Source organism: Oncorhynchus keta, chromosome 27 (assembly GCF_023373465.1).
Source record: "Oncorhynchus keta strain PuntledgeMale-10-30-2019 chromosome 27, Oket_V2, whole genome shotgun sequence".
Classification (NCBI taxonomy): Eukaryota; Metazoa; Chordata; class Actinopteri; order Salmoniformes; family Salmonidae; genus Oncorhynchus; species Oncorhynchus keta.
Genome location: NC_068447.1, coordinates 48,778,435 through 48,805,181, shown reverse-complemented (window position 1 = coordinate 48,805,181; position 26,747 = coordinate 48,778,435). Strand labels below are relative to the sequence as shown.

Here is a 26,747-nt window from a genome sequence, read left to right as displayed (position 1 = left end):
GTGGTGGCTTCCTCCTTGCTGAGCGGCCTTTCAGGTTATGTCGATATAGGACTAATTTTTACTGTGGATATAGATAGTTTTGTACCTGTTTCCTCCAGCATCTGCACAAGGTCCTTTGCTGTTGTTCTGGAATTGATTTGCACTTTTCTCTCTAAAGTACATTCATCTCTAGGAGACAGAACGCGTCTCCTTCCTGAGCGGTATGATGGCTGCGTGGTCCCATGGTGTTTATACTTGCGTACTATTGTTTGTACAGATGAGCGTGGTACCTGCAGGTGTTTGGAAATTGCTCCCAAGGATGAACCAGACTTGTACATTTTGAGGTCTTGGCTGATTTTCTTTTGATTTTCCTGGGATGTCAAGCAAAGAGGCACTGAGTTGAAGGTAAGCCTTGAAATACATCCACAGGTATACCTCCAATTGACTCATATGAAGACTCGGAAGCTTTTAAAACCATGACATATTTTTGGGAATTTTCCAAGCTGTTTAAATGTACAGTCAACTTAGTGTATGTAAACTTCTGACCCACTGGAATTGTGATACAGTGAATTATAAGTGAAATAATCTGTCTGTAAACAATTGTTGGAAAAATTACTTCATGCTTATGCAAGTAGATGTCCGAACCGACTTGCCAACCGACTTGCCAAAACTATAGTATGTTATTAAACAATAAATTTGTGGAGTGGTTGAAAAACAAGTTTTAATGACTCCAACCAAAATGTATGTAAACTTCCCACTTCAACTGTATGCGTGGCACTCAAGCCCCCAGTTTGAGTTGACCCAGCTACAGTATTCCATTAGAAAATGAAGCCAATTTGAAACCCCCTCCCTGTGTAGGCAAGGCCCTCTCAATGATTCACACACCACAAAATGCTGCTGTTCTTGCCTGCTTTTGGGCGTTATACTAATTGGAATGTAATAACAAGAGATACAGTTTTACCGCTGTTTCAGAATGAAGCACCCGCCCCTAGCTACCGGAACATGAGAAGTGTCAGATGAACATCCAGAAGGGGACTAGGGTCCCCCCCCACGTTCAGCTGGAAGGTGGCGCATGGAACGCAAAAATAATTCCTAAAAATATTTAACCTCCACACATTAACAAGTCCAATGGCTCAAATGAAAGATAAACACCTTGTTTATCTACCCAGCGAGTCAGATTTCTAAAATGTTTTACGGCGAAAACATAGCACATATTTATGTCAAACCACCACCGAAGACACGGCTAATTTGCAATCAACAAACGCAGGATTAAAAGAAAAATAATGCACTAACCTTTTGAAATCTTCATCAGATGACAGTAATATAACATGTTACACAGTACATTTATGTTTTTTTCAATAATATGCTATATATATCCATACATCTCTGTTTACAATGATGCATCGTTCAAAAAATGCTACTCAAATGTCCTGAGAAATGACGATAGCTCCGGCAGATAACGTCAGCTAACAAGGAATACACATCATAAACTTTGACTAAAGGAGTTATTATTATTATATTATATTATTATTATATATTATTTGACTAAATATGCATGTTCTACATATATATAGTTAGATACACTTCTTCTGAATGCAATCTCTGTGTTACATTTATTTTTAACGTTACAGGTTTCGTTCATTAGGCTATACTATGAGTCGGCGCTCAAAAAGTAGCATTATGGCTCCTCTATCTTGGAGTCCACATAAACCCAAATTTACCACATAAATATTCCCTTACCTTTGCTGTTCTTCCATCAGAAGACCTGGAAGGAATTATACTTACCAAAAACAGCGTTTAGTTTTGCAGTCTGTGTCTTTCGGTTCTCAAACACGACACATTTCGGTTGAAATGTAGCCAAAAGTCAAGTGGATGCGCACCAAAACGTCGAACTTACATATATGTCGATTAAACTTGTCAAACTAACTTCATAATCAAAACTCTCGTGAGCGTGCAATTCTCACAATGAGAAGCCCCATTGAAAGCTGAGATCGCGCTGAAGACAGAGAGACTGTTCCCAGACCTGTAACTGCTTGGGAAGTGTGGGGGCGATGACGTCAAAGTTGGGCCAACTTTTATGATGACGAGAGAGTTTGGGAGAATGACTGCCCTGAGAGTTCTGCTTTACATACAGACATAATTTAAACGGTTTTAGAAGCTTTAGAGTGTTTTCAATTCAATAATATTTTTTATTTGCATATATTAGCAACTTTTGACCAAAAAAAATTATGTTTACTATGGGCACGCAATTACTCCAGCGGGGGCAGTAGACAGCCCTATCCCCATGAGGTTAATTAAGAACCATGTTGCATCCCACTCGATCTCGGTTCCATGGCACCAATTACCATCTTGACACTGATGAATTTCGATGTTGACACATTTTTGGCTGTGGTGCTGAGTTCTTGCTCATGCCCGAGAGCGCCTGGAGGCTTGTTTGTGACATTGCAGAGGAATAGATATGGAGCATATGGTCTTTATAACGAAGGCTTGAGCATGGACTACTTTAGCTCTAATGGAATTACGCCGCATAACTTGAGTGGGAGGAAGTCTCTGGAAAACCATGAGAAGACTGAAATCCTATGGTAAAAAGACTGTGTTCCCCACAGCCTCTGATCTGGAGGACTCACTAAACAGAGAACATCCCTGGTCATCCCCACAGCCTCTGATCTGGAGGACTCACTAAACAGAGAACTTCCCTGGTCATCCCCACAGCCTCTGATCTGGAGGACTCACTAAACAGAGAACATCCCTGGTCATCCCTACTGCCCCTGATCTGGCGGACTCACTAAACACAAATTGTGTTTGTGTTGGAGAGTGCCCCTTGCTATCCGTAAATGTAAAAAACACACAAAAATTGTGCCATCTGGTTGGCTTAATATAAGGAATATTAAATTATTACTTTTGATACTTAAGTATGTTTAAAATAAAATATATTTGAACTTTAACGCACATAGTATTTTACTGGATGACTCACTTTTGCGTGAGTCATTTTCTATTAAGGTATCTTTACTTTTACTCAAGTATGACAATTGGATACTTTTTCCATGGGAAACGTATTGGTTTGTTTAAAATAACGATTTCACCTGACTCATTGTCTTTGTGAGTAATTTGGAAACGGCTTGTGAAATCTTGAGTAATACATTTACATTTTCCATTAGTGTATTCCTCCATTATTTTGCCAAATTAAGCATTAATGCATTGTAAGGCCAATTGAATACATTGGTTTGGGGATTTATTTAGCTATGTACCTTATGAGGTGACTGTCCCCTGCCCATTCCAAAATAGATTATGGTGCTCTAATTATATACAGTGGGACAAAAAAATATTTGGTCAGCCAATTGTGCAAGTTCTCCCACTTAAAAAGATGAGAGAGGCCTGTAATTTTATACATACAGTGCCTTGCGAAAGTATTCGGCCCCCTTGAACTTTGCGACCTTTTGCCACATTTCAGGCTTCAAACATAAAGATATAAAACTGTATTTTTTTGTGAAGAATCAACAACAAGTGGGACACAATCATGAAGTGGAACGACATTTATTGGATATTTCAAACTTTTTTAACAAATCAAAAACTGAAAAATTGGGCGTGCAAAATTATTCAGCCCCTTAAGTTAATACTTTGTAGCGCCACCTTTTGCTGCGATTACAGCTGTAAGTCGCTTGGGGTATGTCTCTGTCAGTGTTGAGATAAACTTTTGTTATTGACCAAATACTTATTTTCCACCATCATTTGCAAATAAATTCATTAAAAATCCTACAATGTGATTTTCTGGATTTCTTTTCTCATTTTCTGTCTGTCATAGTTGACGTGTACCTACAGTGCCTTGCAGAAAAAAGTATTCGGCCCCAATGACAGAGGTCAAACGTTTTCTGTAAGTCTTCACGAGGTTTTCACAAACTGTTGCTGGTATTTTGGCCCATTCCTCCATGCAGATCTCCTCCAGAGCAGTGATGTTTTGGGGCTGTTGCTGGGCAACACAGACTTTCAACTCCCTCCAAAGATTTTCTCTGGTGTTGAGATCTGGAGACTGGCTAGGCCACTCCAGGACCTTGAAATGCTTCTTATGAAGCCACTCCTTCGTTGCCCGGAAGGTGTGTTTGGGATCATTGTCATGCTGAAAGACTCAGCCACGTTTCATCTTCAATGCCCTTGCTGATGGAAGGAGGTTTTCACTCAAAATCTCACGATACATGGTCCCCGTCAATCTTTCCTTTACACGGATCAGTCATCCTGGTTCCTTTGCAGAAAAACAGCCCCAAAGCATGATGTTTTCACCCCCATGCTTCACATTAGGTATGGTGTTCTTTGGATGCAACTCAGCATTCTTTGTCCTCCAAACACGACGAGTTGAGTTTTTACCAAAAAGTTATATTTTGGTTTGATCTGACCATATGACATTCTCCCAATCTTCATCTGGATCATCCAAATGCTCTCTAGCAAACTTCAGACGGGCCTGGACATGTACTGGCTTAAGCAGGGGACACGTCTAGCACTGCAGGATTTGAGTCCCTGGCGGCGTAATGTGTTACTGATGGTAGGCTTTGTTACTTTGGTCCCAGCTCTCTGCAGGTCATTCACTAGGTCCCCCGCGTGGTTCTGGGATTTTGCTCACCGTTCTTGTGATCATTTTGAACCCACAGGGTGAGATCTTGCGTGGAGCCCCAGATCGAGGGAGATCATCAGTGGTCTTGTATGTCTTCCATTTCCTGATAACTGCTCCCACGGTTGATTTCTTCAAACCAAGCTGCTTACTTATTGCAGATTCAGTCTTTCCAGCCTGGTGCAGGTCTACAATTTTGTTTCTGGTTTCCTTTGACAGCTCTTTGGTCTTGGCCATAGTGGAGTTTGGAGTGTGACTGTTTGAGGGTGTGGACAGGTGTCTTTTAACTGATAACAAGTTCAAACAGGTACCATTAATACAGGTTTTGAGTGGAGGACAGAGGAAAAGAATGTCAGTCTGACATCCGATCCTCGTTTGCTAAGTCAAACGACACCGCTGGTTCTGCTCACACTGCCCTACCCTATGCTCTGACCTCTTTCTCCCCTCTTCTCCAGATGAAATTTGCGTCTTGTTACGGCCGGCCGCCCAACAACCTGCCCGCTTGACCCTATCCCCTCCTCTCTTCTCCAGACCATTTCCGGAGACCTTCTCCCTTACCTCACCTCGCTCATCAACTCATCCCTGACCGCTGGCTACGTCCCTCCCGTCTTCAAGAGAGCGAGAGTTGCACCCTTCTGAAAAAACCTACACTCGATCCCTCCGATGTCAACAACTACAGACCAGTATCCCTTCTCTCTTTTCTCTCCAAAACTCTTGAGCGTGCCGTCCTTGGCCAGCTCTACCGCTATCTCTCAGAATGACCTTCTTGATCCAAATCAGTCAGGTTTCAAGACTAGTCATTCAACTGAGACTGCTCTTCTCTGTATCACGGAGGCGCTCCGCACTGCTAAGCTAACTCTCTCTCCTCTGCTCTCATCCTTTTAGACCTATCGGCTGCCTTCGATACTGTGAACCATCAGATCCTCCTCTCCACCCTCTCAATTATCGAGTTGGGCATCTTGGGGCCCACGTTGATTGCGTCCTACCTGACAGGTCGCTCCTACCAGGTGGCGTGGCGAGAATCTGTCTCCTCACCACGCGCTCTCACCACTGGTGTCACCCCAGGGCTCTGTTCTAGGCCCTCTCTTATTCTCGCTATACACCAAGTCACTTGGCTCTGTCATAACCTCACATGGTCTTCCTATCATTGCTCATGCATGACGACACACAATTAATCTTCTCCTTTCCCCCTTCTGATGACCAGGTGGCGAATCGCATCTCTGCATGTCTGGCAGACATATCAGTGTGGATGACGGATCACCACCTCAAGCTGAACCTCAGCAAGACGGAGCTCCTCTTCCTCCCGGGGAAGGACTGATGTTCCATGATCTCGCCATCACGGTTGACAACTCCATTGTTCCTCCTCCCAGAGCGCTAAGAACCTTGGCGTGATCCTGGACAACACCCTGACGTTCTCAACTAACATCAAGGCGGTGTCCCGTTCCTTTAGGTACCTGTAGGACCATATGCTCTACAACATCCGCAGAGTACGACCCTGCCTCACACAGGAAGCGGCGCAGGTCCTAATCCAGGCACTTGTCATCTCCCGTCTTGATTACTGCAACTCGCTGTTGGCTGGGCTCCCTGCCTGTGCCATTAAACCCCTACAACTCATCCAGAAGCCGCAGCCCGTCTGGTGTTCAACCTTCCCAATGGTTCTAGGCTCACGTCACCCCGCTCCTCCCGCTCTCTCCACTGGCTTCAGTTGAAGTCGCATCCCTACAAGACCATGGTGCTCGATTTTAACGGAGCTGTGAGGGGAACGGCACCTCTTGTACCTCAGGCTCTGATCAGGCCCTACACCCAAACAAGGGCACTGCGTTCATCCACCTCTGGCCTGCTCGCCTCCCTACCACTGAGGAAGTACAGTTCCCGCTCAGCCCAGTCAAAACTGTTCGCTGCTCTGGCCCCCAATGGTGGAACAAACTCCCTCACGACGCCAGGACAGCGGAGTCAATCACACCACCTTCCGGAGACACCTGAAACCCCACCTCTTCAAGGAATACCTAGGATAGGGTAAGTAAGGGTAAGTAATCCTTCTTTGGTCTCCCCCAACAAGATTTAGATGCAAGTGGCTGTTCCACTGGTTCTCATAAGGTGTATGCACCAATTTGTAAGTCGCTCTGGATAAGAGCGTCAGGCTAAATGACTTAAATGTAAATGTAAATGTCTTAAAGAAGTAGTTACAGGTCTTTGCGAGCCAGAAATCTTGCTTGTTTGTAGGTGACCAAATATTTATTTCCCACCATAATTTGCAAATAAATTCATTAAAAATCCTACAATGTGATTTTCAGGATTTTCTTTTTCTCATTTTGTCCGTCATAGTTGAAGTGTACCTATGATGACAATTACAGGCCTCTCTCATCTTTTAAGTGGGAGAACTTGCACAATTGGTGGCTGACTAAATACTTTTTTGCCCCACTGTATTTGCATCCTGGTTAAACCAAGGATGTATTTGTTTTTACCCTCCCTTTCAATGTCATCTTCATTCTAATCCTTTAATGGTAGTAAATGTAACAAGGAAACATAGTTATCGGGCTCTTTCTATTACTATGTATACTCTATTATGTCTAAACGATTGTGTACTCAAAGCAAAAATGTTCTCGCTCACTTTCTGTTGGAATATTACACAGGCGTCTGTTAAAGAGACATAATTTTGACTCGCTCGTCATGTAGAAGTTTGGGAAGAAGAGGAGTGAATAAAATAGAGAAGAATGGGGGAAAAAAAATCCAGTTAGGGCCTATGGTGTTTGGATGGAGGGAGGCGGGTGGGTGAGAGAGATTGAGAAGGATGGAGGGATATACTGTAAGGGGCATGGGGATGGGGGCGTAATTGGCACTTTTGTCTGTCTTGTCACATGCCTGTTTAATTGGCGTGCGGTTAGTTTTAAAATGAGCAGGGATTTGTGTGTGTGTGTGTGTGTGTGTGTGTGTGTGTGTGTGTGTGTGCACATATTTGTGTTTGGGTGGGGGGTTTCACCAAGCCAAGCTTTAGTGTGTCTCTTGAGGACACCAGAGCATCAACTCATCAACATAAAGCATTAAACATTTAGACTGACCTATAAAAATTGCAGCCCCTTAGCCTTGCTTGAGGAGTACTCCAATTTAATAATTACCATCCACCTAAACACCCACGCCTCTTTGCAATTATCAGCTCCATTTCTCTTGTTTTCTGTGGGATAATGAAGATGGAACGAGCCAACGTGGAGGGAGGGGTGTGTCATTCGCTACAATAGACAACATAATGAAATTTGGACAAGTGTCAAACCTTATGCTTGATGGTGTGCTTTAGCCACCTTGAATCCAACAATGAATCAATTCAAGCTCTTTGTTAACTTTTCTGTGGCAATGCTAGTTGTTCAAGACTGGTACTCACACACCATAGAGTCATTGGCTTAAAATTACTAGTTTATGGCCTTCGAGTTGTTGATTTTGCCAATTAATAGTTGAACAATGATAAGCACATACAATAATAGTTTTTTATTTAGGGAGTGTTGTCGATGGGGAAATGGCTCTGCTTTAAAAATACTTTATTTGTAAAATGTTCATTACAGAAAGTGCATTAGCATCATTCTCATGTCACGATACTGCTTATATTATCTGACGCGAATGTTCCTTTGTTAGCCAATGAACAGCTGGCTGAGTGTGTGGCAAGGTGGTGTCAATAGAGAGGGAGAGAGGAGGGGGGAAAGACAGTTTTTTCTCTCTTTGTCCATCATTCGGCCTGAATGTGTGACGGAAGGGGTGATGGAAATGGATTTTTGAGTGAATTATTCGGGGGCCCTCAGCCTCTGAGAGACAATAACCTTTTACCAAAGTGCCACGGTCTCTTCTCTCTCCTAGGAAGACATCTTAATTTGTTCATTTCAATATACCAGGCCTCTGCTGTCGGCAGAGCGGACCGGCTGTTACCTGTCTATTATAATTTAGCCGTCTGATCGATTAAATGGAGAATGATGCGCTGAGAGAAAGGGGAGGGGGACAGAGCTATAATGACTAGAGTGAAGGGATTTTTTTTTTAGAAGTACCTGTCTGTTTAAATATATTTCTCTGATTGATAGAATGGAGAATGAGTTAAGAGAGAAATATAGAACTACAATGACTAGATTGAGATCTAGCTGTTCCTGTCTCTTACACTAACTGCCTAACCTACACCTAACTTGTTTTTTAAATGATATGAGCAGAAAAAATATTATTTGGGACGGCGAGCCCTCAAAATTAAATGGGCCTATTTATATAATGAGGGCAGAAATGATTCAATATTAAAGCAGTTGGACCTCTTGCTACAGGCTTCAGTCATTCAACAACTATACTTAAATCCGAAATGGTTCTCGAGCAGATTAGTAAGAATGGCCCTTTTCCCCTTCATTCAGATTACAACCTCTCACTTTCGGTTATTTGAAAATAGAATAAACTCCTAAATATCGCTATTTTTAAAGCAAGTCATTTCAGTTTAATCCACCAGAAAAGACAGAACAAATATTATTGTTAAACTCAAAGATACTAATTGATAATAATAAAAAAATATACAGTAAAATATCTCTTCTTTTATTAAAATATTTTCGTCCGTGCATTAATTAAAGACCAAAATGAGTTAAAGAAAAATGTGATGAATAAAAAAGTATACCAGTTTAATTTAAGGACCCCAAAATGTACAGCTGTGCCATACTGTTTACAAAATAGTTGGGAGGAGACTTCTATGTCCCTTTTACATGGCACATGGTTTATGATCAGATACACAAAACAATTCAAAAGTTGTAGTTTTCAATTTAAATTATTATCCAAAATTCTTGCAACCAATAGAATATTATATGGGGGATAAAACCATCTCAGCTCTGCAGATTATGCTGCGTAGAGACCGAATCATTAGGTCACTTGTTTTGGTACTGCCCATATGTATGTAGCTTGTTTTTAGTCGCAGGTTCAGGATTGGCTGAAAAATTGCAACATTTACTTGGAATTAGCTGTGCAAATAGAACTGCTGGGTGATTTGAAAAGTCATAGTCGATCGATCAATAATATACTACTCTTAGCATAGGTGTTTGTTTTTAATTTACAATCTGTAGAGACTATGAGAATAGAAAGGTTCAGAACTTTTGTGAAACACCACAGCGCAGTGGAAAAATATGTGGCTGCTAGAAATCAGACCTGGATGGTGTTCAGAGATACAGTGGGGAGAACAAGAATTTGACACACTGCCGATTTTGCAGGTTTTCCTACTTACAAAGCATGTAGAGGTCTGTCCTTTTTATCATAGGTACACTTCAACTGTGAGAGACGGAATCTAAAACAAAAATCCAGAAAATCACATTTTAATATTTTTAAGTAATTAATTTACATTTTACTGGATGACATAAGTATTTGATACATCAGAAAAGCAGAACTTAATATTTGGTACAGAAACCTTTGTTTGCAATTACAGAGATCATTCATTTCCTGTAGTTCTTGACAAGGTTTGCACACACTGCAGCAGGGATTTTGGCCCACTCTTCCATACAGACCTTCTCCAGATCCATCAGGTTTCGGGGCTCTCACTGGGCAATACGGACTTTCAGCTCCCTCCAAAGATTTTCTATTGGGTTCAGGTCTGGAGACTGGCTAGGCCACTCCAGGACCTTGAGATGCTTCTCACGGAGCCGCTCCTTAGTTTGCCCTGGCTGTGTGTTTCTGGTCGTTGTCATGCTGGAAGACCCAGCCACGACCCATCTTCAATGCTCTTACTGAGGGAAGGAGGTTGTTGGCCAAGATCTCGCGATACATGGCCCCATCCATCCTCCCCTCAATACGGTGCAGTCGACCTGTCACCTTTGGCAGAAAAGCATCCCCAAAAAATGATGTTTCCACCTCCATGCTTCATGGTTGGGATGGTGTTCTTGGGGTTGTACTCATCCTTCTTCTTCCTCCAAACACGGCGAGTGGAGCTTAGACCAAAAAAGCACTATTTTTGTCTCATCAGACCACATGACCTTCCCCCATTCCTCCTCTGGATCATCCAGATGGTCATTGGCAAACTTCAGACGGGCCTGGACATGCACTGGCTTGAGCAGGGGGACCTTGCGTGCACTGCAGGATTTTAATCCATGACGGCGTAGTGTATTACTAATGGTTTTCTTTGAGACTGTGGTCCCAGCTCTCTTCAGGTCATTGACCAGGTCCTGCCGTGTAGTTCTGGGCTGATCCCTCACCTTCCTCATGATCATTGATGCCCCACGAGGTGAGATCTTGAATGGAGCCCCAGACCGAGGAGGGTGATTGACCGTCATCTTGAACTTCTTCCATTTTCTAATAATTGCACCAGCAGTTGTTGCCTTCTCACCAAGCTGCTTGCCTATTGTCCTGTAGCCCATCCCAGCCTTGTGCAGCTCTACAATTTTAACCCTGATGTCCTTACACAGCTCTCTGGTCTTGGCCATTGTGGAGAGGTTGGAGTCTGTTTGATTGAGTGTGTGGACTTTTATAGTTAAAAAACATACAATGTGATTTTCTTGATTTTCTTTTAGATTCCGTCTCTCACAGTTGAAGTGGTACCTATGATACAAATGGCAGACCTCTACATGCTTTGTAAGTAGGAAATCCTGAAAAATCAGCAGTGTGTCAAATACTTGTTCTCCCCACTGTAGATGGGAGGGGTTGAGGGTAGCTGAAGGGTGGGATTAAAAACAAACAAAAGATCATGTAAAATATACTCTCTGTGAAATGTATGTATAAGCTGGAAGTGGAAGTCTAAGGGTTGTTGTCCATTATTTACTTCAATTAGGATAGGGCTGGTAGAGTTAGGGGAAAATAATAAAGATAAATATATTTCATTAGTTTACTCCAATTAGAGGAGAGGTGGTAGAGTTAGGGGATATAAAGAAGATAAATATTTTACATTAGTTTACTCCAATTAGAGGAGGGGTGGTAGAGTTAGGGGATATAAAGAAGAGAAATATATTTCACTAGTTTACTCCAATTAGAGAAGGGGTGGTAGAATTAGGGGATATAAAGAAGAGAAATATATTTCATTAGTTTACTCCAATTAGAGGAGGGGTGGTAGAGTTAGGGGATAAGGGGATATAAAGAAGAGAAATACATTTCATTAGTTTACTCCAATTAGAGGAGGGGTGGTAGAGTTAGGGGATATAAAGAAGAGAAATACATTTCATTAGTTTACTCCAATTAGAGGAGGGGTGGTAGAGTTAGGGGATATAAAGAAGAGAAATACATTTCATTAGTTTACTCCAATTAGAGGAGGGGTGGTAGAGTTAGGGGATATAAAGAAGAGAAATACATTTCATTAGTTTATATATATATATATGGGGTATTGGAAATGATGCAGACAATTACATTGATAGAAGCCGCAATCTATCTGCACTATTAAAGCTGATCTACCCCCCCCCCAAATAAATAATAATAATACAACTGCCTGAATGAATAGAGAGGAGAGTGTGAATCATGAGAGAGTGACTAAAGAGTGAGGGGGTAAATGGTTGCTGTTTTTTCCTAGCTGTAGCCTACCTGACTGTTAGAATCTAACTGCCTAATCAAACCAATACAATGGTGAATGGTACGTAAATATTAGGGATACATAGTGGTTGTTCTTCTCAAGCTGTACGTGACAATTACCATCTAGCTGTGGGATCAATCCATAGAATGGAGAATGATGCATGTGGTGGAAGGACCTAGAGCTAGATTGTCTAGAGAGTGGGAATAAGTGGTTGCTGTTGTTCTTCTAACATGGAATGGTGCCAAGAGCTAAAAGGATGGAGGTGCTATTTTATTGACCAAGCTGGGCAGACGGTGGATTGGCCAATTGAGTCAACATATTGACCCAGTGGTTTGTGTGCGTATGGGCTGGGCAGTGACAGACTGACTGAAATGGAGAATCAAGGGTATGTTTTGTATTGCAATGCTATGAATCCTTAATCCTGCAATAAATTGGGATTGTCAAAGTACAAAAGCCTTCGTTGTTGATATGGCACATTGCAGATTTGCAGTAGACATTCATACATATTCAAGATTGATTGCTCTCTACTATGTTTCTCTCCTGCAATTCCACTGTAGCCAATAAAAACCCATTTTGACCATGGAACATGCATTGACGATACAAATGTGTCGTCCCAGTGTCCTGTAATAAGATTCATTATTAACACAAAAAGCAGTGTCGAGTAATAAGCTAAATAGTTAGCGTAACAGCAGTGTAATGCAATGTTACAACATTACACTGTGCTTCTTGGCTCTAGCATTGCTAGCCTGCCTCACCTCTAAGAGCCAGTGAGAGCACTATTAGCTGCCTCGGCCCAGAGGACATGCAGGTTCTGGCTCTGGCCAACCCTGGTCCAGATGTGTCCAGGAGCAGAAGGTCCTGGATCATGTCCGGGGTGGAGCAGGAGGCCTGGCCAGAGGAGGGAGGACCTCTCCTCAGCATTAACAGCCCCCTCTGGACCTGTCTCAGGAGCTAGCCCTGCCTGTCTGGCTGGCTGCTAGAGCGACAGAGTGATGGGGAGCTGACATGAACTCCCAGGCCTGCCAGCACTACACACACAAGCACAAGATCACGCACACACACCAAAAGGACAGACTCACAGGCTGATGCATGCAAACGCACGGACATGTGCACGCACACACTCAACGAAAAGACATCTGGGGCTGATCGGTTATACTGCTAAATTTATCTCTTTCATTCTCGTTCTTAAATGTTCTTGTTCTTTCTCTTTCTGACCGGCTGGCTGTGGTACCACTTACACCAATACATTATTCACTCACTCTATCTTTGTAGTGCTCCCGAGTGGCACAGCGGTCTAAGGCACTTCATCTCAGTGCTTGAGGCGTCACTACAGACACCCTGGTTCAAATCCAGGCTGTATCACAACCGGCCGTGATTGGAAGTCCCATAGGGCGGGGCACAATTGGCCCAGCGTCGTCCGGGTTTGGCCATCCTTATAAATAATCATTTGTTCTCAACTGACTTTCCTCACCCCCACCCCTGAGTCCTTTTGTTTGGCTTTCCTCAGCTCCACACTGCCTTCCCAGCTCCCTTATTTAAAAAAACAAACATTTTTTTTGCTGTCTCCTTCTCATTCCCGTCTCTGTTTATCTTTTCATCTCAGTCCCCTTCTCTCTGTCCTCTTCCTCCCTCCATCTCCACCTCTCCTCTCACTGCTCTCTGACAGAGGCAGCTAACGACCACACCAGTACCACACACACATGAAAAATGGCCTTTCTGACCTCCCACCACACTCTTTCTATCCCTTGCTCCTATCGACTGCCCTGCTCTTTGCCTCCTCCATCCCTCTCTCCCTCTCTCTCTCCTGTCTCTGACTCCCCTTTTCCCCTGAGATCTGATTGCCTGCAGTTTGTTTTGTGTGTGCGTCTCTGTGAATGTGTGTGCCCGCGCTTGTGTGAGTGTGTGTGTGTATATATGTGTTCCAAACCCACTCCCACTCTCACTGTTATAATAGAGAGCATTACTCAGAGACCAGGCCTGTGGGAGCAAGTAACTGTAAGCCACAGGTCTACAACCCCCACCACCATCCACCCGGACCCCCCCCAGGTTGGCCACAACTGCCGGGGCATAAAAACAGCAGTAGGTCTCCTAGCCGAGCCACCTCAGCAAGGTCATTCATCACACACTAATGAGCCCTGATGTACCTATTCCTTTCAACCGGGTCTATTTTTACCACCAGTCACTCCACTTGAAGGAGGGTGCCCCAGATCCTCAATCACACACACTACATCGCACACATCCAGACCATTTTCCAGCTGACTTGTGCACATGCCTCAGTCTGACACCATGAACGGTAATGAACACGTAATGACAAACCCTTTTAAAGGGTTCCAAGGTGGTCTACTTAAAGGGATGGTGACCAAGATCACACGAGTGAGCTTTGTGACACTGAAGTGAGCTGATGGGCCAGGGAAATCATTTGTTGCCTCGGAAAGGCCAGTCACATGATCAGGGTGGGTTTTCCTCTGGGGTCGTGAGGTTGGAGAGTGGTGGAAAAGGGAGATGTAACAAAATCTGTATTTGTTTGTCACCAGTGGGGTTTCTATGTGAAACTGGAGAGGATGAATGGGGGAGGGAAGGAACAGAGAAGCAAAGCAGACTTTTGAACGATGTGATTTCTCTCTACTTTGGATGCATAAGGCATTATCCACGGCCACTGTGCTACGCCGGTGTCAAAATTGCTGCTAAGTTATCATGCAGGAAATGTAGTACACAAGAGGAAGAAATGAAAGGGAATAGCTAAAGCCGACAGAATGCAAATGCCCGCAAGTGTTAGGATCGAGGGAGATGAATGACAGAAGAGATGGCAGAGCTGTTTTCCTTTGTTTTGCTCGTAGAAATATGGTGACACTTGACCCAAATTATCAAAAGCACCGTGCAATTGTGAACCAGGCCAAGCGGCCTCCTTTGCATTGGCTATGAATTAAATCTCACAAACGACCATATGTCTCGCAGCGGCCACAGTTTCTGCATGCCGTGTGTTACCGTAGCAACAGTGCAATCATTCAAACTGCTGCCACGTCGGATAGGGGCATGTGAATTTAGTAGGAGGTAGAGAGGCCTGTGTAGGTTCTATCTGCTCTAGTTCTACGATTAGACAAGGATATGAGGGAGACTACCATATTAAAGTAGTAGCATCAAATTAGTTTGATATGTAGACTGTGTGCCGTGTGTGTGCATGCACGGTAACAGGTGGTATGTGACTTCTGGTGTGTTGTGATTTTGCAGGTGTGTGTGATACATGTGCCTGGCTGAATGTGCAGCACTCTACTCTTTGCAAATGACCGATGTAGGCCTCAGTTTCAGCCTTTACCCACTTCCCTAGCAAACCACTGGGCCCTTGTTGGCTTGTGTCACTTCTCTGGGCTGCCAGGTAGGATGTGGAATTTGCCTCATGGCTATGACTCTCCCCATTCCCCACTACAAGTCATCTGTCTGGTTTAACTCCAGGCTTAAATACCCACTCCAGGCTGCCACTTCCACTCGCTCTGCAGGCCTCTAACTACTCAACTGCCTCTGCCATCGTTTTGGTCGTCGTTGTTGTTCCTCATCATTTACCTAGTTTATCGGTTTTTATCTTTTTTTTTTAATAATGGATGAGCTCACTAGCCGTCGCCACGCCAAACTCACTGTCGAGTGTTAGCGTTTTGTTTTCTTCTTCTCCCTCTGGAAGACAGACGAGTGAACAGCTGCGCGAAAAAGTGCGACGTCTCGTTCTCGCCATAGATTGAGTCACGGCTTTCGTGGCGTGGATGATGAAGACAGAGAGGGAGTAGTGGGGAAGCTAATGTAATGACGTACAGTACTTATTCCTCTCCCACCTCTCTCGACATCTCCCTTCACATATGGTATAGGTCTGGGCTTAGACCCAGGGGGAATTCTCAACAATCGGAAAGTGCCTGCATGGAGCGCCGAAGTCCACACACAGATTGTTTTCGTTGTACGTCTCGTCTTTTTCACATTGATGCAGTTCAGTGATGAAGCCTGGAATTGCTGTTCACAGAAACAAAATTCTGCAACTTGAATGTTGCATACATCCTACAGGGACTTCTGCCAATTGTTTGAGATTTTTCATTTGCTGGTAACTGGAAGGCAAGCAGGAGCTGCTGTATCTTCTATACCACAGTACAGCTGGACATGGTTGTCAGTTATGAACCAGACCTGGGTTTAAGTACATGGGTATTTGACCAAATATTAAGTTCTGCTTTTCTGGTGTATCAAATACTTATGTCATGCAATAAAATGCGAATGAATTACTTAAAAATCATACAATGTGATTTTCTGGATTTTTGTTTTAGATTCCGTGTCTCACAGTTGAAGTGTACCTATGATAAAAATGACAGACCTCTACATGCAATGTATATTTTTGATTAACCAGTGGAATGAGTGCCTCCTCCTGGGCTTCCAACACCACTTCCAGCAGCATCTGGTCTCCAATCCAGGGACCGACCAGGACCAACCCTGCTTAGCTTCAGAGGCAAGCCAGTAGTGGGATGCAGGGTGGTCTGCTGATGGTTAAAGCCAGCAGTGGGATGCAGGGTGGTCTGCTGATGGTTAAAGCCAGCAGTGGGATGCAGGGTGGTCTGCTGCGGGTTAAAGCCAGCGGTGGGGTGCAGGGTGGTCTGCCGCTGGTTAAAGCCAGCAGTGGGATGCAGAGTGGTCTGTTGCTGGTTAAAGCCAGCAGTCTGTTGCAGGGTGGTCTGCTGCTGGTTAAAGCCAGCAGTGGGATGCAGAGTGGTCTGCTGCTGGTTAAAGCCAGCAGTCTGTTGCAGGGTGGTCTGCAGCTGGTTAAAGCCAGCAGTGGGGTGCAGGGTGGTCTGCTGCTGGTTAAAGCCAGCAGTGGGGTGCAGGGTGGTCTGCTGCTGGTTAAAGCCAGCAGTGGGATGCAGGGTGGTCTGCTGCTGGTTAAAGCCAGCAGTGGGGTGCAGGGTGGTCTGCTGCTGGTTAAAGCCAGCAGTGGGATGCAGGGTGGTCTGCTGCTGGTTAAAGCCAGCAGTGGGATGCAGGGTGGTCTGCTGCTGGTTAAAGCCAGCAGTGGTATGCAGGGTGGTATGCTGCTGGCGTATTGAATAACCCCATGCATACATAATGACAATAACTGCTGCATAGGCAAGTATTAAGACTCAAACATAGCTATGTTATGTTGCCTTAAAAGTGGAAGAGTTTATCAAGGTGTAACACCGACCCTTGACTCTTGTAAGAAGTGTATTTTGTGTCCAAGCTTTAAAGAAATAGTGAGTCTCTTTGGTTGCCATGGCTCAATAGAAGAGATGAGAGCAAAGGGGCTGTGTCCTTAAAGGTCTTGGCTTTGATTGGATGGGGCAAGGCCTACAGCAAATATCAAGTGCTCCTCATAACAATCCCTCAGCACCTGTGCCCTGGCAGGGTGTCTCCAAGCATTAAGAAGTATATTCTTGAATCATCTGAGGCAAACCTCACCAGCAAGTTTTCCCAGCCCTGTCCACAACATTTTGGCAATTTGTTTATCCACCTTTTGCTATTTCAATGAAAGAGTGTCTGTGTGTGTGTTTGTGTGTGTGTCGTTGTCTGTAGAAGCTGCTTTGACAGACAGTTAGTGGGTTTCAAGGTTAGGAAGAGATATTCCTGTCTTAGAGCTGTGTTCAGGCTGGTTTCACCCTCCGCCCGGCAACAGCCTGTCTCTGGGCTGATGAAAGTAGCCTGTTTCCCGCCGTCTCCAAAACACCTGTGTCAATGAGACCCCGCGACCCCCTGGCTCAGTCTACTGCAGTCACAACAGGATCGTTTCGCTCAATACTATTATGGCTCCTGCCAGATGTTTCGCTTTGCCGTTTCTGATTTATTCTGACGATTATCCCAAACTCCCGTTCCACCGAAAGACGTGGATGGAAACCTTCCCTTTCATATTGTGAACTTTGGCCGTGAACAACTTTACCTGATATCACCTTTCCTACGGGAACAGCTGAGCCCCTCTGGGAATGTACACAGGAAACGCTGCAGCACCACTGACAAGTCCAACAAGCTGCTTGTTACCTTCAGCCTGCTACTCTGTGGCGACGTACACCCCTGTCCTGGCCCAAACACCACAAAGCAAGCTAAACAACTATGCCCCAACTGTGGTAAGACCGTAAGGAAGAATTCAAAAGCGGTGGCTTGTGACATTTGTGATTAGTTTGTTCACATAAAGTGTGGAGCTATCAACTCCTTGTAAAAACATGTTCTTGTTTGCAGTGTTTGCTGTTTAAATGCGGTGCCAAACATTGGGATGCTGGACACAAGCGGGGATGAGGAGTCCAATCTAGATGAGATAGTCGGGCGCAGAAAATGACATGTTTGACTGTTTCAATCAGAGAGGTCTTCATTTTAGCCCATGTGAACGCACAGAGCCTGCTGCCCAAATTAGAGGAACGAAAACTCCTTGCTTCTAACAAACGGGCTGCAGTGGTTACTGAGACATGGGTCAATTGAGGACGAGTAGGTTGAGCTACCGGGTTATAGAATTCATAGAATTAAAGCCGAAACCGAAACGGTGGCTGCGTGTTTGTTTTTAGTGGGAATGATGTACATTTTAACCCTCGTTCAGATCTGAAAATGGATGGTCTTGAGGTTGCATGGGTAGATATCCTTCTTCCTAAATGTCGTCCTATACTTGTTGGTGTGTGCTATCAGCCTCCTAAGCAGAATAATATACATGACTTTTCTTGAATCAAATTGCTGCGATCACAGTGTATTTGCTAATAGAGAATGTATTCTGCTTGGCGATTTTAATACAAATGTGCAGTTATCACCCAGAGAAGCACACTAGTAAATGCCTTGTACAACTTGAATCAGATATTTGGACTGAAACAACTGATTGTTGAGCCATCCCGGGTGTGGACTTTGGGTTTTGATTATTGTATCAGATCAAGAGAACGTCTGTCAGTCAGGAGTCTTAAATATTGGTTTTAGTGATCATATGGTAACCTTCTGTACCCGTAAGACATCCAAACTACGACTAGCGACAGGTAATAAATACACGAAGGTACGGTCTATGAAACACTACTCAAAAGGAAAAGACCTCATAAGGAAAAGGGATCGCTACCTGGCCAGATTCAGAAGGACACATCTACAACGAGATTATGGCGGTTATATTAACTGTAGAAACCAGGCAAGATACAAAATGGATAAGACCAAATCCCAACATTACATAAATGCTGTTAATGACTACTTCAAAAACTCATAAACTGTGGAAAATGTTTAAGGACATTGGCTCAAAAACTCCCCATACGGTAAAATCCTGTAGTATTGGCCTGGATATTGATGATGTTTTATGTTGTGACCAGGCAAAGGTTGCAAATGATTTGAACACATTTTTTACCCACTACAGCCCATCTACCCTGGATACCATGGCCAGTCTTTCATTTACAACTTTGACCATAGCAAAGGTATCACAAATGACCTCAAAACAGCCTGGGTGGTTCCGCTCCACAAAAGCTTTGATAAACAAATGAAGGGAACTTACAGGCCTGTGTCGATCCTCAGCACCTTATCCAACGTTGTTGAGAGATTTGTTTTTAATCAACTTGAGGGATACCTTCTTGAGCTAAAACTTCTTTCTGAACTACATTCTGGCTTTAGAACAGCTCCGTCCACTGATACATACATGCCTTCTCCACCTTTTTGACCATAGCAAGCAGGAAAGTGAGAAGGGGAATTATACAGGTATGGTCATGTTAGACCTGCAGAACGCTTTTGACACTGTGGAGCAATGATATTATCCTGATGAAACGGAAATGCATGGGCCTAAATGATGTAGCTGTCACACCATGACCATAGTAAGTTGTTTATTCTCTGTGTTCGTTGGTCTATAACCAACACAGTCACAATACCAGATCTAGTGTTATGTCTTGTAAAATCCCAAGAGTAAACAGTATTGGGAGGAGCACGTTTCTCTATACAGACATTTGGCTATGAAATAGCCTTCCCTTGGAGATCACGCAAATAAAACTAAAAATGGCTTTAAAAGTTTTTCATTTGGACAAGGTTGTCTAAAGTAAGAGAAACGTCTCCATTGTCCCTTGTGGCCCCTACTGCTGGTCAGGTGTATTTATTTGAAGGATCGGTATGAATGAATAGATTGTTTTAATGTGAAATGAATATGGCTGATTTTTAAGGTTTAGGGAGAAGTGCAGTGAATAGTGACACTTTTTAGGATGCCAATATGAATGAATGTATTTATGGTTAATTGTAATTTCGTCTTTTAATCATTACGTGTTAGTTCGTTTTACCATCGAGGACCACTTTGGAAATAAGCGTTTTAATGAATACTTTCAAGTCATATCCTCTGGGTACACATTGTGCATTTTGTTGTATATATATATATATATCTATATCTGCTGCCCAAAATAAATTCAATTCAACAACAGACATCTCCCCTGGACATGCTGCTGCTGTAACACAGCACAGGGGAGATGATCTCCTCTGACTTGTGTAACAAACAGGTTTCTTTACAATGATGCCACATATCCATCTTTACACTCTCTGCAAGGAACACGTTTCATTTCATCCTTATAACTCTTCATCTTCTTCGTTTTCAAAAAAAATATTCTTCTGCCAACCCTGGCCTCATTTCCCAGTATCCTATTAAAGGAATGCAATTATTTACGAAAACACGAAGCTGTCTGCAGGAGAAGTTGAATGTGAGAGGCGTCTGATTAGGAATATAAATAATTTATAGACATTTCTTCTTGGACGGCTTCTCAACTAAGGGGATTACGTGCCAATTAAGATTCCCCCAGATATCTAAGAGGATCTGACTTGATGGAGAATGAGCAGGGAGTAGAGGATAGAGAGAAAGGGTATGAGTTAGAGAGCCAGTTCATTACTGTAAATGCAAATGAAAAGGTCCCAGCATATGAAAGCTTGTCACTGTCAGCTTTGATAAGTAAAAAGGGGCTTGTAGGTGTGCATGTATGTGGAGAAGTGTGCGTGGAGAAGTGTGCGTGGAGAAGTGTGCGTGGAGAAGTGTGCGTGGAGAAGTGTGCGTGGAGAAGTGTGCGTGCATGTAGACATGCCATACTGTTGTTAAAGTGTATTCAGAAAGTATTCAGACCCTTTACTCACTACATTGTTGAAGCACCTTTGGTAGTGATTACAGCCTAGAGTCTTCTTGGGTATGACGCTACAAGCTTGGCACACCTGTACTTCGGCAGTTTCTCCCATTCTTCTCTGCAGATCCTCTCAAGCGCTGTCAGGTTGCATGGGGAGCATTGCTGCACAGCTATTTTCAGGACTCTCCAGAGATGTTCGATCGGGTTCAAGGACGGGCTCTGTTTGGGCCATTCAAGGACATTCAGAGCCACTACTGCCTTGTCTTGGCGGAGGGCTTTGGGTTGTTGTCCTGTTGGAAGGTGAACCTTCACCCAGTCTGAGGTCCTGAGCGCTCTGGAGCAGGTTTTCATCAAGGATCACTCTGTACATTGTTCCATTCATCTTTCCCTCGATCCCGACTAGTCTCCCAGTCCCTGCCGCTGAAAAACATCTCCACAGCATGATGTTGCCACCACCATGCTTCACTGTAGGGATGGTGCCAGGTTTCCTACAGAGGTGACGCTTGGCATTCAGGCCAAAGAGATCAATCTTGGTTTCATCAGACCAGAGAATCTTGTTTCTCATGGTCTGAGAGTCCTTTGCCTTTTTGGCAAACTCCAAGCGGGCTGTCAAATCATGTGCCTTTTACCTTTTACAGAGGAGTAGCTTCTGTCTGGCCACTTTACCATAAAGGCCTGATTGGAGTGCTGCAGAGATGGCTGTCCTTCTTGAAGGTTCTGCCATCTCCACAGAGGAACTCTGGAGCTCTGTCAGAGTGACCATTGGGTTCTTGGTCACCTCCCTGACGTAGGCCCTTCTCCCCCGATTGCTCAGTTTGGCCACAATTTTTTATGTCAAGCTTCTGTAGTCAACTCTTTTTGTTTTGTTTTGTTGACTGGCTCCTGTATGATATGATAAATAGGTTCTGCCACATTTTTATTTAGTTCTGAGTGCACTCACAGAAATCAATTTCTCATGCTTTGGTCGGTAGGTTCCTCCTGTGTGTGGGGTTGGTAGATATCCCTCATGCCATTTGCACTGTTTGCTTTGGAGATAGGATGTTCACAATCTTACCAGCAGCCCTCGACGCCACTCTTCATCCCTTTGCAGTTCACAACCTCTAACCCTGACTGCTTGGTATCCATCCCATAGTAGGCTACTCTGACCTCAGGTCATTGTCAGGGGAAAAAGCTTTCAGGTAAACTACTGTGGCCATTCAGTGTCTCACACTGTCTGTTACCATGACACAACATCTGCAGTAGTATCAATGGCATAGACCAGGGGTGCAAAGATCCTGCTGTTTTTTTCGTTTGCCTTTTAGCTGGGAAACCAGGTGCATTCAGTCACCAGCCAATTAGTGGCAATCATTGATTAAGGAACAAGCGAACTAACGATAGCTAGCCGGGCTAGGGAACTGGAGGAGCCTGAATTGTGAAGTGCACCTCTGACATAGACTGTGTAACTTCGCCCTAATGCTTCCTAGTTGACAGATCGCTGCCGGGGCCAGAGACTGACACCTGAATCAACCCCCAGCTCCATCACTGTACCTCTGCAATGTCAGGGCTGTCAAAGCCAACAACAACTGCTCTCTCCGTGGATCACTGACACCGTCTGTACCCTGACACACACCACCCCATCCTCCAGTGCCACATTTACATTCACGCTCCACATGCCCGCCACATGAAAGAGCATGAGGCCCCAACTAGCTCGGCACTAGCTACAAAGCTCCCGCAGTTCTTTCCTACATTACCCTCCTCCCTTTTTTCTCTCTCTCTCTCTCTCTGTGCAAACCCATTGGAATAATTTCTTCAAGGGCCATTAAGAGAAAAGTGCCTGGGATAAAAAAAAAAATGAATAAACAGGGCGAGGCAGTGGAGCAAAGAGGGTATTAAACGCTCAGATCATTATTGTTAGCACTAATGGGGGGGCGTTGAGAAAGCACAGGGCTAATGAATGAGTGGCTGCTGCTAGTTAGCTCTTCTCCATTAACAAAGTAGTGTAGCAGTGGTGGCAGGGATGCCTAGGGGGCAAGACATAGGCCCTGCTAAGCCTTCAGGGTACTGCCACAATGGGAGTGGTGTGGGAGGACCAAGATCAACCCTTAGGTTACGACCATAGGTGCCAAGAAATGCCATCTTGGAGGGGTCCGTTAAAAGAAATGTGGAGATGGGTGGAAGAGGAGAAGGGGAGGGAGAATATGACTGGAAGGCCGTGCTGGTGGTGAGGAGTAGTAACTGAACTAGGATCAGCTACAGACAGCAGAATAACATCCCATAGCAACAATCCAGCCAACAATACAGCTGCACCAGGGTCAGCTGTAGACAGCTGCTCAATTAGTCAAGAATGGCTATTAAAAGTAGCAGAGCTTGACCCGGAACAGCTCCGGTTTCTTCTGCAACGAGTGGGCTGAGATCAGCCCTGGGCGTCACCGTCATGCTCATTGATTGCAACTGGAGGGATGAACACGTTACTATCGCACTGTCCTGTGTGTGTGTCAAGGCGTGAGTCATGGTGTAAAGAAAAGACCACCCTGCTTTGGAACATTGGGACATCCCCGTTCCCACTTAGATTTCACTTTAGATGACTATTACTATTACCCAAACTCAACAATCGGTCTGTTCTGCTCGCTCTTGCTCTGTGACTCCTAAACCCAATGAAGGATAATGATGTTAGCCATGCTCAGCTACAATCCCTCCCGCATCCAAATTTGTGGACTGCAGCTTGGACACCCTGTTGATTGGGAAGTCTGGGAATCTGCTGAACACCAGAACGCTGTAATTTATGGGGATTGGAGCTAATACCGAGGAGGACAATTCGCTCACTTGCTTGGATAGGGCGTAACGTCTGGGCGTCTCCATGGGCTTGACGGAACGGCTGGATTCACAAGGCAATTTGACCATCTCAATTGAGCTCTTCCCTGCCTCCTTTTGGATTATGGACAAAGCTAATTTCTCATCTATAATTCGTGTCACATCAGACACTGTCTTCATGTCACAACTGCACACACAAACATTGAATACAAACAACCCTTTTTTACCGTAATCGAAGTTGTAACTCGGGTCGGCGTGCAGCTGTTTCAAATGGCCTTTAATCAATTCGCTTCGAGACGTTGGTCGTCTGGAAGACCAGGACGTGCGCTCCACTGCTCTCACATGTACTCTGATCCGAATATTTTTGTCACCAATCACCCAAACGGTGCATCTTGCGCTCCGAGAATGCAGAGACATAACACAAGCTGCATGTACAGTGCGTTCAGAAAGTATTCATACCCCTTCACTTATTTCACATTTTGATGTTACAGCCTGAATTCAGAATTGATTAAATATATATTTTTTGACTTACTGAAAACATGTTTATCGAAATATCTCATTTACATAAGTATTCACACCCCCGAGACAATACATAATAGAAAATTTTTTTGGCAGCGAGTCTCTAAGAGCTTTGCACACGTGGATTGTGCAATATTTGCACATTATTCATGAAATATTATTCAAGCTTTGTCAAGTTGGTATTTGATTGATTTAACTGTAACTAGGCCACTCGGGAACATTCAATGTCATATTGGTAAGCAACCTTGTGTTTTAGGCTATTGTCCTGCTGAAAAGTGAACTTGTGTCTGTCGGAAAAGCAGACTGAACCAGGTCTCCACTGGGATTTTGCATGTCCTTAGCTCTATTTAGTTTATTTTTATCATAAACTCCCTAGTCCTTGCCGATGACAACCATGCCCATAACATGATGCAGCCACCACCATGCTTGATAATATGAAGCGTGGTACTGAGTGATGTGTTGTTGCATTTGTCCCAAACATAATGCTTTGTAATTCAGCACATTTTTGGCAGTTTTACTTTAGTGCCTTATTGCAAACAGAAGGCATGTTTTGGAATATTTTTTATCTGTACAGGCTTCCTGTACAGTATTGCGGAGTAACTACAATGTTGTTGATCCATCCTCAGTTTTTCCTAACACAGCCATTAAACTCTGTAACTGTTTTAAAGTCTCCATTGGCCTCATGGTGAAATCCCTGAGCGGTTTCCTTCCTCTCCGGCAACAGAGTTAGAACGGACACCTTTATCATTGTAGTGAGTGGGTGTATTGATGCACCATCCAAAGTGTAATTAATAATTAATATCTCATCATGCTCAAAGGGATTTTCAGTGTCAGTTTTTTTTAGATTTACCCATCTACCAAAAGGTAAGCTTCTTTGCAAGGCATTGGAAAACCTACCTGGTCTTTTTCATACATGTTTTAAATTATTGTGAGTCCATGCAACTTGTTAAGCACAATTTTACTCCTGAACTGATTTAGGCTTGCCATGACAAAGGGATTGAATACTTATTGACTCGAGACATTCAGCTTTTCATTTTAAATGAATTTAGTAGACATTTTGAAAACATCATTCCACTTTGGCATTTCGGGGTATTGTGTGTAGGCCAGTGACACAACATCTACATTTAATCAATTTAAATTTGTGCTGTAACACAACAAAATGTGAAAAAACGTCAAAGGGTGTCAATACTTTGTGAAGTCACTGTACCTCCTCTTGATTGGCCCATCAGCATGTTAAATATGGGGTCAGTCCAACTCCTTTGGCTCCTTAATGGAGTCATTTCGAAGCTCTCTGACAGCGATGTTAACCTTCTGCAATATCAGCATTAAAAATTGATCAGAGATGAGCTTTGATGTGAACTGAGGATTTTATTTGGGTCGTGTCGGCTCGACAGTGAGTGGATCAGAAGAACAACGGCTCAGTGGCGCCCTCTACCGAATGGATTCCACATGGTTTAGGTACTGTAGATCACTGCAGGAAGATCATTTGATTGCCCCTTTCTGTACCACGTCTAAGAGAGAGGGGGAGAGGGAGAAAAAGAGAGATAGAGAGGTTGTTTTTCTTTTTCCCAGTCCATCACTCAGCCTTGATGTGCAATGGAAGAGGGCTCAAGCAGACCTCTGGGCTGAAGAAACCTACCTGGCTACTGTGTCATGTTGCTCGCAAGGGCAGAGCTGACAGAGACCTGGGTGACCCTGTGTTCTCTGAGAGGTTACCTCCAGACTGCAGGACCAGAGCAGATCCCCACCACGTCTGTGTGTGTGTGAATGTATGTCAGAGAGAGACTGAAATAAATGCACAGTGTGTGTGTGTGTGTGTGTGTGTGTGTGTGTGTGTGTGTGTGTGTGTGTGTGTGTGTGTGTGTTTGAGAGAGAGAAATGTGTCTGGTTCGTGTTTGTTTGTCAGGTGTGGCACAATGAGATGGTTTGCTCATGCCTTTTCTGTATTACTGCAGCTACTTTATGCATCAGTGTGCGTGTGTCTACGCATGTCTGCGTGTGTGTGCGCATTCATTCATGTCTATGCATAGTGTGTGTGTGTGTGTGTGTGTGTGTGTGTGTGTGTGTGAGGTATTGATCGGGTGAAAGAGAGTGAGTGAAAGAACATAAATATTTGATATTCTTTGCCTTCCATCTGTGTTGCTCGGATGATCACTTGCTATTGTGTTGGTGTAAGTAGATATTGACGTATGGGGGTGTTTCAAAACAAGGCGGAACCGCCCCGCGATTTTGACCTCATAAGTGTCTGAACAGAAATGTAAATAGCTCTTTTTTTTTAAAAAGCACATCAAATTACAGGCTATGG

The 26,747-nt window shown here is 43.9% G+C and overlaps 1 protein-coding gene across 3 annotated transcripts in view; it reads left to right on the top strand.

Moving 5' to 3' along the window:
• The window catches only part of LOC118360235 (agrin-like), a 409,423-nt gene that overhangs the window by 121,627 nt on the left and 261,049 nt on the right, over positions 1-26,747 (top strand). The gene's annotated exons all lie outside the window — the stretch shown is intronic.